General features: G+C 38.4%; 1 long non-coding RNA gene across 2 annotated transcripts; it reads right to left on the minus strand.

Annotated features, from left to right (window-relative positions):
- Positions 1-1,284: 1,284 nt before the first annotated feature.
- LOC138962492 (uncharacterized) lies at positions 1,285-7,644 on the minus strand. 2 transcript variants are annotated; one of them, XR_011454527.1, is made up of 4 exons: positions 7,586-7,644; positions 6,726-6,795; positions 5,960-6,038; positions 1,285-3,512 (listed from the first exon to the last, which is right to left on the minus strand). It is a non-coding gene; the product is annotated as an uncharacterized lncRNA (long non-coding RNA). The 2 variants fall into 2 exon arrangements; XR_011454528.1 differs by lacking the exon at positions 7,586-7,644 and adding an exon at positions 6,957-7,054.
- Between the last annotated feature and the right edge of the window lie 2,661 nt (positions 7,645-10,305).

Here is a 10,305-nt window from a genome sequence, read left to right on the forward strand (position 1 = left end):
TTTTCAGTAAAACGTAGGTTTGGCAGACCAAACAATAAACATTGTAAATTTTGATGATCATTCGGTAATGTGTGTATAGTTAGTCTTCGGACATCATCGTAATTACTACAAAATAATAAATAATGTTCAACATTTTCATTTCGATATCCGCACTGACAAGTCGGGTTATCACTTAAAGTGTAACTAAACAGACATTTTGAAGTGTCAGCTTTACTGAATTGCTTTATGTTTTGTCCAAGTATAGACCTGTAGAAGCGATACTGGACGATTTTTCCAACGTTTACTGTGTTTTCTGATTTACTACGATTTTTTAAAAGTGTTGAACCCATTTCAGATTTACCTGCTTATCTGTTCTTGATTTGATACTTCCAAAGAACAAGTGGTACTTTGAGTTCCGGTTTTATGTTTTAACCAATCAGAATTTGGTTCCTAAATAAAATCGTCTGCTGCCTGTCCCAGCAGAGTCGACAACAAGCACTGCTTGCCACATGTGTGATGTTACCAACATAAATAGCCATAAATCGGGCAAGGTAGCAATGTAAATGAATTGGATCTAACTAATGTGCTTGTACTGCATCTCTGGCCTTTGAATTCACTCCAAATGTACTGGCTCAGCGTGAGAGGCAACATCCTGTCGAAGTCGTAAGCACGAGGCTGACTGGGAGATTATTATTCGAAGAGCATGCTGAAACGGATTGTAAGTACAATATTTTACATGTTCTCGACATTTCTGTTGATCTTTCCTTAACTTTAATTGTTTCCTTGATTTAAAACCCTAGGGCTTGTATTTTCAGTTGTGATACCAAGCACGTTTCTTTACTACAGTATCTGATCACTTCACACTTGAATTTTGGAATGATGAAGTGGAATTATTTCTGGATCTAATTTATTCCTTGTTCCCCCCCTCTCGATTCCTTTTTTCGCCACATATGTATTGTCGTGTAAGGGGGTAGATGCGTGTACTGGCTGATTTTTTTAATTTTTTTTACTTCGGTCAGATACAGATGATTGGAAAAAAAACTTGTCAAGGATTTCAGAATTTAATAGATCTGTTCGAAGTTTTTACGGGATGGGTCCTGTTACAATACAGACTGAATGTGCGCAAGATGAACTTTTGATTAAACATACACACACACATCTCTTGATTTTGTTATACGGCGAATGTCCAGTTTCCACCACCACGTCTGTGGTATGTTTTTATACTGTTTGATTGAATAGACTGACGTGCATTCTCTCGCAAATGTGCGCGCGTGTGTGTTTGTCTGTGCCTCAGACTTATTAATCAAAGATTATCGATGTTGCACATTGCAGATCTATGCGACAGGAGCAAGTGGACAAGACAGCTACATTTGTCTGAGCGAAGATCCAACGGTAAGCTCTTTTAGCCGAAGACAGCGAGCCTGGGTGCATGCATGCAAGCTTCTATCATGTTCGTGTGAGTGCTGCAGGGCTATTAGACGACTTTTCATTATTCTTGATTTGGAGATCCATGCAGGGTATTAGAAAGTGCAGAATATACACGTTTGAACAAATACGATGTGTGTTTGCTCTGAAAAAACGCAACAAACAAACATTGTATTTGTTTAAAGTATCACAAATATTTATTACCTGTATCTGCATGTTTTGATAATGATGAAGGGTAAATTACTTTGACATGTGCTTCTTTTGTAAACACACTGATAACGAATGATAGAAACACAGACACACTTAATAACATATCCACAAAAATTGTAACAATAAATGTAAGCTGAACAATGCCTGCAACACATTTCAGACCTCAGAAGGAAGTAATTATGAGATTCAGACAGAGAGAGAAAGCCCAACACGAAACCAGTTGTGACATTTTTTATTTCATTATGTAATATTAAAAACACGACAACAACGTATTTCCTGTACTTAGTTTCGTGCAATTATGGATTGCAAAGTATGTCTAATTGAGTGGCATAAAGAGGCACAGTTGCATGAAAAACCAACTCGGATCTTGACTAGGATCAGGATTTTACATGGACACAACCTAGAATTTAACATCCTGGGGGGAAGGGGGTACCGCGCCTTTCACATCAAGATGTAAAGATCTATTTTAAATAATACTTATTAGAAGGGAACAAAATCAAACAAACTACAACAATCGTTCTGAGGGGAGAGAATTATCTCTTCCGAAGAAATTACCTCCCTTGCTTTTCTTGTCGTGACTTATGTAGAGTAAAGTGAATAGAAAGTGAATCAGTCAGTAACAAAAAAAACCACATTTCTTAAGATCAATGAGGAGTCTTGAAGTATTTGTCAATGTTAATCTTGTATGCATAACAAACAATATATTACGGATTGATAATTAAAGAAAATCGTCTCTTCTACAGGGTTGACCCCCCTAAAAAGGACACCCACAACCATGCAAATTACTTCTGCATCTGTTGAACCAATTATTTTATATATGGTATTCATTAACTTCAGTTTATGTTCTGCCTTTCCAGTAAGTGGCAATTTTGTAAATTGAATGGTGTGACTTTTGTGCAATTTTAATTTTTTTCTTCAAATTCGGGGGTCGACTAAACAAAACGAGTTTTGACATTGACCAGTAGCCATTTTTACCTAATTTAAACCCTTCAGGCTTTTACCTTTTTGATTATTTTGAATGTCTGAGTATGTAAAAACATCCCCTTCAACCCCCAGGCTATCGATGACCTGAAGAAAGCATGCAGTTACAGCTAGGTTCAGGGCAATCCTCAGACACGAAAGCGTTGGTGTCATTGGTGATGCAAAAGTTAGATAATTTAACCTACAAATTTGCCACTTTGTGAACTGCACATGCATAAAATCAAGTTTAAGTATGCTGAATATGAAGTTATCCAGTCAATTGGTGTGGAAGTTATAGCATTTCTGTCAGTTAACAGTATTTAAAATCTCTAAAGTAAAATCTGACATGTTCGAAAGTTTTGCATAAACACCCAGACAATTTTTACGATATTCTCCTAAGCTTCTCCACTTCTCAGCCCTGTCTTGGAAATGAATTCGAATAAGGCAGTCAAAATAACTTAGTTTGGAGCACCCATCAATCAGAATAAGCATTAACTTTTGACACAGGAAATATCTTCTACCGAAAGCTCTCCTGGTTTTATTCTACATTTTTCCTGCATAATGGTAACAAATTTAATGATAAATCTAAACAACGAAGTGACTGTGGTAAGATGAACAAAGTTAAAAAACAAAGGATTACTGTAAATGGTTTACGAATCGAAATCTAAACAAGTTTTAATGATAAGTAAAATGATAAAAAAATAAAATAAAAAAAAGCTAACGTCCTCGCATTTGTCCAGAATTATTCCATGTTTAACATGGGAACAGAGGGATAATTGGTCTAAAGAATTTTTAAAAAGGAGGGTTAGGGTAACCCTAACCCTCTTTGGACTATCTGTATGCAATGCTCGCTATAGGTGAAAGACTTTTGTGGAAGCCATGGAAGAATGCATCGCTGTTGTGCTGGTTCAGCTTGAGGTCCTGTCCTAGCGAATATCCTGCACACACAAAAACACGACTTTTTAAGCCACTTATGTTGCATTCCGTGACATAGCTTTGTTAAAACCGTGTGCCTGATAATAATGACAGATTTTGTTGATATACATTTTTTTTATATATAATATTGTTTGACAATCTCTTTCAACATAGTTTACGAATCACCAATGTGTATACAAACGCAAATAACCCACAGGTCAATAAATTACTTTCCAGAGAGAGAGAGAGAGAGAGAGAGAGAGAGAGAGAGAGAGAGAGAGAGAGAGAGAGAGAGAGAGAGAGAGAGAGAGAGAGAGAGAGATTAAAACTAGAAAATGTGTGCTATAAAACAAGGATAATCACTGTCAAATCTTTGCTTGTACCTGCATGGTGTTTACTGCGCTATATACACAACCTGTTTTATTTCATTTATTTATTTTTTTGTTTTGTTGGGGGGGGGGGGGGTGTTTTGTGATGAGGGTTTTTTCAAAGCCTTTACTGCTTTAGTCATTGAATCCACCCGACTTCGATTTATTGTTCAGTGATGGGTAATTGTGTGACCAACTATGTAAGTTAGTGATTGTTCTGGCTTCATACAATGACATTGCATTAATTTTATAAGTGTATGTGTGTGTGTGTTTCAGGCAAAAGCTGATATTACAGTCTGATGTATGCAGTACCTCTGCTTCTTCGTTCAGGAATCAAAGTATACAATCTAAACCGATTATTTTGTTCAATAATGTTCAGCTTACCATCCCGAAGAAGGCAGTAACGTGCCAAGATATTGATTATAGATATTAACGTACCTAACCTGGTTACTGGTGTGTTTTCTTTTTATTTCAATAATGTAAATGTGTGACAACTTGCAGGGTACTTGATGTTCAGAGCAATTTTTCTGGCAAAAGACCTTTTATGGATCAAAGAAAACTTTTGTCGTGGTGCACAAGTCAATCAATTTGGTTGATAAATAATTTGTGCTGCATTTTCCCTGGTTCCAAAACGTAGTATGTATTACCACATGTCCTTACCTGTCATTGGCATCACATGATTCTCTGCAAGCAGTCTTTTGTGGAAATACGTCATTTAACACTTGCACTTATAGTAGGGCTGATGGGGTCTATGTCGACCAAAAGAGTGGGATTCTCTGTAGGTCGAGTTCCTGTAGGTGGATTCCCTGTATACCTAAGACTTTAAAATTGGCAATCTAGTATACAGGGAATCCCACAGGGTGCAGTTTTTCAATAAAACTTGCAAACCATACTCGAATTTCTAAGAAATATCAAAAAAAGATCGAAAAACATCAAATTCTAACGATGTCGCTGAGCATCACGTGACTTTCATTGATATTAGCAAAACGCTACAGGAACTACACCCTGTGGTATTCCCTGTATACAAGATTGCCAATTTTAAAGTCTTAGGTATACAGAGAATCCACCTACAGGAACTCGACCTATAGTGAATCCCATTCTTTTGGTCGACATAGACCCCATCAGCTATAGTAGGTGGCTGTGGAACGGTAGACATGCAACGACAACGAACAACAAAAGACAAAGTGTGGAGTACACTCATTTTTCTTAACATACGCTAAGTTTCTTTGAGAATGCTCCAAGTGAAAATCAGCTTCTTCTCAGAATCAGGAGGGAAAAAACGAGATGTCGTGACAAGAACAGACAGCAGCAGCAGCAACAACAACATTGCTAAATCGTCGCTTTAACAAAATTTCATGTTTAGTATCGCAGACAAAGCACGGCTACTGATCCGAACAAAGCCACACTTCATGCACGATGGGCACATTGTTATGGCCAGCTTGTTAACGTGAGCATTGTGTATGTTTTACATAGAATTGAATGTGTTTGTCGTTGTGTCTGTCATCTATCCTAGTCGTTTGATTTAGAATAAAGCAAACTTATTACAATGACGATTTTCTTCGGTTTTTGATGAAGGATTGGCATCAAGACTTTTCCTATTTTCCAACTCTGCCACCATACACTGGCCGTTCAGGTCTGCATGTCGACCACATGGTGTGTGATCAGATTTTTCGGACATGTTCACAATGCTTACATGACCACCAAATGGAAAATCAGTTGGTATTTGTTATGTTTTTGTGTAAGCACAATCTTCATACAAGTAAACAGAAACAGTTTTGTTGCAAACAGAGCCTTCATAAGAAAAAATGCTTCTAAGTCAAAATACATACCCCCTTTTTCGTATTGCGTAAAATATACCCATAAATTCTGGACATCATATTTTTATTTTTTTTTCACAACAATGAAACCAAACTTTGGCATATGTTTTAGCAATATATTCACAATAAAACCTATGAGTTTGAAGGCTGCATCTTGTTTTGTTTATTTTTGAGAATTTTTTGGCAAACCCATGCAAATGGCCAGTTTCTGGGGAGAGACTGGGGAGATAATGGCCAGTATAGAAAGAGTTAATAAGTAAACTAATGTCAGAAGTAGGTATTTACCTTGTTTGCCTTCGCGTTCTTGATAGCCCGCTGCAGCATTTGTATCACTTCCCTTGACATTCAAAACGCCAATGTATTTCTGAAAGGAAAATAAAGATATTGACCGAAACATCACACAAGTGGTATATCATGCTAGGTTTTGTTTACAGTGCCTGTTCTACGACCACATCTGATTGTAATTTAAATAAAGAAAAACTGTATCCATTTATTACTTCTCTATTTGTGTGTGTTTGTGTGTGTGCAGGGGCGGATCACATCATTTTTAAGGGGGAGTTTCCAAATTTCTTTTAGGGACAATTTGACGACGCGAAGCGTTTAGTTGAAGACGCGAAGCGTTCAACCTCCTTGGCGGGGGGGGGGGGGGGGTCTGACAAATGTTGATAAAAACAAGGAAAATGGATCAATCTGAGCCAAGAAACATCCCCTAATACACCTTCCAAAAAAGTAAATGTATTAAGAAGAAAAATTTGAATCACAACAAGGACAATTGATCAATCTGGCGCAACCTGAGCAAACTAATTAGCCAACTTCTTTCCAAAATCGTCACTTAGAATACAAAGGCCGGCTCCTAAGTGGTCCGGAAACCCCGGAACTCCCCTCCGGATCCGCCCAGTGTGTGTGTGTGTGTGACCGATGACCTTCTCTAAATTCTAATCGTTGCGTTTGCATGGTAATAAAGTTTTAATACTGGATATGCCCATGAAAAAATATCATTTCTTGTTCATGTCATTGTGTGTGTGTGGCCAGGACCGTGACTTTTGCTTGCCTCAACGTCTTCAGAAAAGACACAAAATGCCAGCAGGCGTATGTTCTTGGAGCACTCAGTATGCCGTCATCTGCAAACAAATAAATACAAATTATTCAATTGTGTAAATAAAGAACAATCATTTTAATATTACAACAAAAAATTCATATAACTGTAGTCTTCACCAGAGACATCCACTACACTATCTTTAAATAAAACTGCCGTAAAAAATTGAAATACTATAAAACTTACCCCCACTCAGATCTATTTGGGATTATTCAAGTTTCAACCATGAAACAATGCCGGTTTGGACAGATCTGCTAGTTTGCCGCTGAAACTGAAATCAAAGGCGATCTTCAGAACTATTTCTAATCTTGTATTTGTGATTAATATAAAATACTGATCTTCCCAATAGAAGCTGATGTGTATACACATGACCAGGACAAGGTATTTTGTTACAGGGCATTTACGCAGACGTCGCAGTTCAAAATATCGTTTTAGATCTGATTTTGTACAGCAGCCTGTGTGATTCAGAATCGTCTGCCCTTTTTCGGTTTAACATTTTATGGACGATTCCTATGAGACTGCTCAATCATAACTGATGACAAATTCAGAAACAGATGATGGTTTCAAGTAGGCTACAGTAATGATTCGTTAAAAATGTCAAGCCACTCGTCGATCATTCACACTCAAAGAACCCAAGCCAAATCTGCTCTGGTTCCGAGCAGCTTTTTCCAACTGAGACCCTAATTGTTACGCATCTGCCGCGAAAAGATAGACCACAAACAAGCGGCACTGTACCATGCTTTCGTTTATGTTGCTAAACAGATTAAATGTGCATTGTAAATGTGCTTACAGCAAAGAAATGCATCCTTACTTACCACAAAAATACTGGTACCACATTCATCGCACTTGTGTCTTCTTACCAAAACCTATCGATATGTTTGTTTACGATATATTTGTAATTACTAACCGTTAACTATTTTTCAAAAATCTGAAATGACTTTTAAGAATCAAAGAAAGATTCGCTAAAACGGTTGACTTCAGAAAATAAGCAATATTTTTCTGAACCATGAAATAAAAATCGAAAACTCCGTTTGATCTTTTATTTTGGTAGATTGATGACAACAGCCGGAACTGAAAGTACCAGAACCAAAAATTAAGGGCATTAATCAGGTAAACTAAGAAGATTGTCGTTCCTGGCGCGCACTTCACATGTCCGTCAAACAGTGTCCGAGTGAGAGAAAAAATTTTTTTCGCAGTTCGACAGTATATGAGGCCCTTCTTCATATCAAAGTGTAAAGGTTGCTGAACGATGTTTTTCCTTTTTGCTTGTTTAGTTACACTTTAAGTGGCGTTTCACTATATCATCATTTAAATCGCTCATTTCTAATCTTAGTCTGCAGTGCATAATTCCGTCTTTTCTCTTGCCATAATCATATTGAGGAGGAACTTTACTATCTGAACGACATAAAAACTGTTTAAACTGGCTAATTGATTTTGTTAATTTGATATTATCTGGTAGTGCTGGGAACAAATGACTTATTATACAATTCAGTTCTGTGTGGTGGTACGACCCGTTCAAGTGGGTTTCGTCTACGATAGGGCTTCACAGTCGAGACAAGTGCCCGTATGCTTCTGGGGGCAGTTCGCGAAAACTCCCGAAGTTTTGAGTGACATCGGAAGAACTTGCCTCACTTTCGTATGCATGGGACGGAAAAAGTGCTTACTTTTGAAGCAAGCGAGGAAGTAAGTGAGGGTAATTGTACTACAGCGAAACACGCTGCTTCCAAAGTTTCTCAGTGCAAAATAGCAGGGCTTTTCTTCGGTTTTTCATATAAAACCGATCTAACGCAAATGAAAGTCCCAAAGAGAGAAAATAGAAAGAAAAGTCGTATCTCGTGCGTGCATTTTGTGTAAATTTCCCTGAATACAAACCTCAGTTGCCACCTTTGACTTTTGTTCATTCTGGCCACCACTCTTAAAATTTCATCCCCGCTTATAGGGGTGTTTCAATGTAAATGGGCGTCTTTGTGTGCATGTGTGAGTGTGTGTTTGTGTGAGAGTGTGCGTGTGCGTGTGTGTGTGTGTGTGTGCGTGCGTGCGTGCGTGCGTATGTAGGTGTGCGTCTGTTCATTCACTCATTCGTTTGCAGTGCACGCGCGCACATGTGTGTGTGTGGGGGGAAGGGTGTGTGTTTGTGTGTGTGTGTGTGTGAAAGTGTTTGTATGTATTTGTGCGAGTGCCTGTGCGTGCGTGCGTGCGGGTATAATTGTGCGTTTGTTTGTGTGCGCGTGCGTGCGTGTGTGTGTGTGTGTGTGTTCGACGGTGTGTGTGTGTGTGCGCACCCCCACCACCCACCCCCACCCCCCCTCCACACACACACTATTATGAGCTGATTATTTGCGCCTCGATATTTTATTTATTTTCTTACGTTTTATGTTGTTTGTTGTGATTCACCACACCCGAGTTTCTCGAAATTGAGATAATAAAGTGTTCTATGTCTAACACACATGCACACACGCGCGGAAGATAAACAAATCCAATCTTGACTTTCAACTTTACATAAACATACATCCTGTTCACAATTAACGAGGACAAACATAATTTACTAACACCTAAGTACAACAATTATTTATCTTTTGTAAAAATGTGGACACACATTTTCCCAATTAATATGAAAGTTACTGAAATCTTCTTTTCACTACACCTTATATCTTGATTCCCCAAAAAACTTGAGTTCTGCCTTTTTTTAATTGACCAGTAGCCCAAAACTTTCGCTCTAACCGATACACATTCTGGTTTGTATACATCGTAGTCGCCGATGTGTCAAGAGCATGACCCCACGAACGACAAGGCGCTGAGACTTACGTCGCGTATCCTTCTGTGGGCCTATTCAGTGTGCTCGCCTCGATTCACTTCGAAAAGCAGACACAGAAAGCAAAATACCGCTCGTTCAAATGTATGTTGTAGTTAAATCTGTTCAGTGGAATGAATTCAATCCCTACGGTAGAAAAAATAATGGAAAAGCTTCCCTAGAATGGATTTTAGTGCAAATGTGTCGGTGTCTCGATAATACGTGAACACTGTGACCTTCTTTTTGACAACTTCTGAGCGTTAGATACCACGTTACGTGCATACTACACCCCTATCACTGCGGGTATTCCCACTGTCGATCGCTGTGTGTGCTTCTGATACGGGCGTGATCACGTATAAAACAGTTTTTATACGTGAAGGCAACGTATCTCATATTACTTTAAAATCTAAATATGAACCATTCAAATAAAGTATGAGACCTCCTCTTACAGCATTTTCCTATATCCTGGCGCATAAACCACATTTTTTAGTTGTGTGGTTGCTTGACTAAAACTAAATAAATCGGGTGACCCGCGTTCCAACGGCTCTGCGATATCACAGCAAACCATGAAGCACGCAAGGACGACCCAAGCTAAATATTATTTAGAAATGTCATCTCGACCAAAATACTCCCAGGAAGCGTATGTTCAAAAAGACTAAAAATTCAGCATAACAGTAACCTTTTCCCAGGAACAGATCAAGTCTGCTTGGTAACCCAATGCACACGTGTATCATGTGTGTGTGT

This window comes from Littorina saxatilis, linkage group LG3 (assembly GCF_037325665.1).
Source record: "Littorina saxatilis isolate snail1 linkage group LG3, US_GU_Lsax_2.0, whole genome shotgun sequence".
Lineage (NCBI taxonomy): Eukaryota > Metazoa > Mollusca > Gastropoda > Littorinimorpha > Littorinidae > Littorina > Littorina saxatilis.